Raw genomic sequence first — 4,707 nt, 5'->3', positions numbered from 1 at the left:
ATATATATATATATTCTGGAAACATTTTATCAAGCTTCTTTAAACTAATAGGCCTAATGGTTTGGCTTAACATGGACTGAAAATTAAATTATTGGTCTAAGTAGCTAAAGCCAAAACAAAAACTACAGGGCAATGAGATGCAAAGCCAGACTGGTCTCCCCAGGTTTGCCATTTGGCTTTGATGCCAAGCTCTGCCTCACCCCACCATCATGGCCTTTAACACAGATGGGGATTTGATTACAGTACAAATCTGAAACTGACCTGAGACAGAACACAGGGCTGCAGTGCCGAACTGAACAAACCCAGCCTGCTGAATCCCAATTTGGGTTAAAGGACATACTCTATTGCAATTGAGCCTTTGGGATTTTAATAAGGACACATGGCTTAAAAATGTAAACTGGGGGGAGCTCAGCAGTTAGGAGTGCATACTACTCTTAGAGAAGACAAGGTTTGGTTCCCAACACCTATATCTGGTGGCTCACTACCAACTGTAACTCCAGCTCCAAGGGATCCAATGATGCTCTCTTTTGGCCTCCATGGGCCCAGTCACATAACCAAAGACAGATACATACAACACATAATTAAAAATAAAAATAAAATCTTAAGAGGGGAGAGGTCAGTTTTCTTCAAGCTGTGGCCCCTGGTAATCAACCATGCTCCAGTGGACAGCCCCACACCCATGAGTATATGGACAGCACAAAATGCAAAAGGGGGATAGGGAGACAGGAGTGGATCTGGGAGAAGTTAGGGGAGTAGTGTGGGGTGAATATGATCAAAATACATTGCATGACACTCTCAAATAATTGATAAATGTGTAAATAGGGCCAGCAAGTTGGCTCAGCAGATAAAGGCTCTAGCTACACAAGCCTGATAACCTGAGCTAGATCTCAAAAATCACATAAAGCAGCCAGGCATGATGACACACACCTTTAATCCCAGCAGAGGAGGCAGAGGCAGGCAGATCTTTGTGAGTTCAAGACCAACCTGGTCTTCATAGTGAGTCCCAGGCCAGCTGGGGCTAAGAGACCCTGTCTCAAAACACAAAGGTAAAAGAGAACCAACTCCACAAAGTTGTCCTCTGACCTCCACATGTGTGCTCTGGCACATCCTCACCTTTATACTGTTGTGCCCAGTTCGCGAGACCCCAAAGACCACCAAGGAGCCAACCGATGCAAACACACAAGGGTTTTTATTGTTGCAGGCTTAAGCTTGGGCCCACTCTGTCACCGACCCAGCAGATCTCAGATGTGAGACCCCTTGCTTTGGGAGACAGTTTATTTCAGCAAGTTCAGCAAGTAGGGGAGTAGGGGGTCTCCAGCCTGGCAAGCATCTAATTGGTTGCAGCCCAGTGCCAAACCATAAACTGCTGCCTTCAGGAAATCTGAAGAGATATCTGGACTTTTAGTACTTTCCTGTCCCTGGTTAACTGACCGTTGGCAGGGGAGTTGTTCTCTATCCGTTCCAGGTATACTTTTTGTGTGTGTGTGGTTTTTCTTGGAACAGGGCTCAGGGCTGGGTCAGTCCCATGGAGGTTTTATCCAAGATGGAGTCACTCAGGTCTCTCAATACATGCATAGACACATAATAAAATTTTAAATGTAAACAGTTCACTACAGTAATGTGTCAGTTAATGACGGGGGCACATTCTGAGAAATGCATTGTTAGGCCATTTCATTGCTGGGTGAACACCAGATGCACATCACAAGTTAAGATGACTACTGAACCACCAAGCAATAGGTATTTTTTAGCTCCATTATAATCTTATTGTCCATCATTCACCAACCATCATTGTCGGCATGATTACAATCTGATGTTTGCCAGAAATACTAAACTTTTTTTAATCAAATGAAATAATCCTAATTGGAATAAATTAAATAGCCACTAAGATTATACCTACTACCACTTTATACTTTTTAGGCTGTAGGCAATCTGGATAGCAAATTCTTTTTTTTTCTAATTTTTTTTTTTTTTGATGAGCCAACTCTCCAGCCCCTAGATAGCAAATTCTTAATCAGTAAAATTGGCATAAAAAATTTAAATGTAAGCTGATTTTATTGCACTATTTCAAAAAGCTGCACTGAAAGTTTAAAAGGGGTATAAGCCCATATCAAAGCTGGTAGTCCAACTCCTAAAAAAAAATTTATCTTCCAGTAAAGAATTAAAGACTCCAGTGTGGTATGTGATGCTTGAGGTAAGAGGCATCCTCTCCCTCGATCATCTGTTCATTTAGAACTGATGATTTTGTCAGATAATATAAGATTACTAAAAGGATTTAAGGAATTAGGATTAGCTGGAGATAAATCTGTAGGCAGTAAGGTACTACCTGGAGCAGAAGATGCCCTCCTGGGGTAAGGCCTCCTTGCATCTCATCCTGAGCACAAGTCCAAGTTATTTACAGATTCTCCCACTGGTGGAATCTGGATTGATAAAATAAAGGTGGAGTTACAAGTGCAATGTTTTAATCAAGCTTGTCTTCATAAAGACTTCTGATCTTAAGACACTCCTGGTCCGTGAATAAAGTGGGTCCAGTATTATATATACCATGTTTCATTTTAGAACTCATTTTCCCCTTCCAGTATCTATGTAAACCTCTGCCCCAATTCCCACAGGCCTTGCTTAGTTCTGAAGAAGAATCAGAGCCACTTTCCTGTCAAGAAAGAGTAAGATTTCTGGAGCTGGTTTCTTTGATCTTACATCTGGTAGAGGAAGAGGCAGCCTACAGGACGAGTGATAGCAAGGTGTAGTTAGTCTCAACCCCTTTTCAGTTGTTTCTCTCACAAAAGCACCAAGGCCAGAAAAATGGAACACATGGGCCCCTGAAAGTTATCAGAGCAATGGGTGGCTACCTTAGACAAGGTCCAGACCTTTCTCATTATTCCCATAGCCCACTGTTAGTAATAAATGTGTTCTCTGCAATCTCTTCCTAAAAGCAATCATTGCTGATGCTAAGGATTCAGACACAGTGTGAATCTAGTATCTTCCTAATGTATTCAGAATTTCAATGATCACTAAGGGATTCTTACACATTTCTGATTGAAAACATACTGTGCTCAAGCCTTATTTCAGGTGAGTCTCTGAACGTGGAAACAATTCATTCAGACACTGAACTGGGTAATGCTACATTTAATTACTTGGCTTAGCATCAGAGATGAGAGAACATTGGGGTGGTTTTACTCCTACTATCACCTGGCTATTAAGTGCCTAGCATAGCACACTGCTAAGCACACAGTAGGTGCCTGATATTTTTCTTCAAAAAACATGAAGGTGTGCGTGCATGCATGTGTGTGTGTGCCTACTAATGATTATATTTAGCTCCAAAAATGAAACATGAATATGGGGATGTGTGTGTGTGTGTGTATATATATATATGTATATCCATGCATGTGTAATACACACATATAGTTCATCCTAATTCATATAGGATATTCAAATACTAGCTGTATAATTATACTCCAACTATAACAAGAAAAAGTATAATACGATCATAAAATACCTAGTCAATTTCTATTTTAAAAATGATTTTTCACTTATACTACAGTTGAAGTATACATATATTTATGTTTAAAAAATAAATGACTTAGCCAGGGATGGTGGCACATGCCTTTAGTCCTAGCACTTGGGGGGCAGAGGCAGGCCGATCTCTGTGAGGCCAGCCTGGAGCCTGGTCTACATAGCGAATGCCAGGCCAGCTAGGGCTACAGAGAGACCCTGTCTCAAAAAAAAAAAAAGAAATGATTTGTGACACACCTTAGTTACCTGGTGCACTAAAGGGGACAGGCCCTTTAGTTATGCATACAAATATTCATAATATTCTTGAACTTTGTTTTTATCTAAGTTATATAACATATATATGCTGAACCACATACCTTTCTCATCATTAAACAATCAAGCCTTAACAATGTTACCTAATGCCAGGCATTGTGGTACACACCTTTGATTTCAGTACTCAGGTGGATTTCTGTGAGATTGAGGCCAGCCTGGTCTACATATTGAGTTGAGGCCAGCGGGGTTACAGGGAGAACCTGTCTCAAAAAACAAATAGGGTTGGAGAGATAGCTCAGCACTGCCTGTTCTTGAAGAGGTTCAGTTTCCAGCACCCACAGGGCGGCTAACGGCTGTCTGTAACTCTAGTTTCAGGGGACCTGATGCCCTCTTCTCTCTCTGCAGGTATTGCAAAACACAGGAGCACATACATGCAGACAATATATTCATACACATAAAATAAAAGTAATAGAATATTTTTTTAAGAAAACAAAAACCAAACAACAAAATAGCAACAAAAAAAATGTAACCTAAGAAATATTCTTGGAATTTCCATGAACATGCAAAAGGGACTGGAGAGAGAGCTCAGCAGTTAAGATCACTGACTGCTCTTGCAGAAAACCTGTGTTCAGTTCCCAGAATGTACATGGTGACTCACAACCACCTGTAACTCCAATTCCAGGGGATTTGGTGCCCTCTTCTGGTCTTGGCTGCACTTACATATATGCAGGCAAAACACTCAAACACACAAAAAAACAAATTTAAAAATTTTTAAAGGATAAATAAAACAGACAAAACAGCCAGTTGGTAACTGTCCCCTCACCCCCGCCCATCACGCTGTTGTCTCCTCCAATACTGTCACCTCTTCTCACATCTCCAAGCCCTGTTTAATTCTGAAAAGGAATTGGGCCAACTCTAATTTGGTTATTGTCTCTGACTCTGATT

Source organism: Nannospalax galili, unplaced genomic scaffold, assembly GCF_000622305.1.
Source record: "Nannospalax galili isolate Female #2095 unplaced genomic scaffold, S.galili_v1.0 scaffold1027, whole genome shotgun sequence".
NCBI lineage: Eukaryota > Metazoa > Chordata > Mammalia > Rodentia > Spalacidae > Nannospalax > Nannospalax galili.
This window is presented reverse-complemented; position numbering follows the sequence as displayed.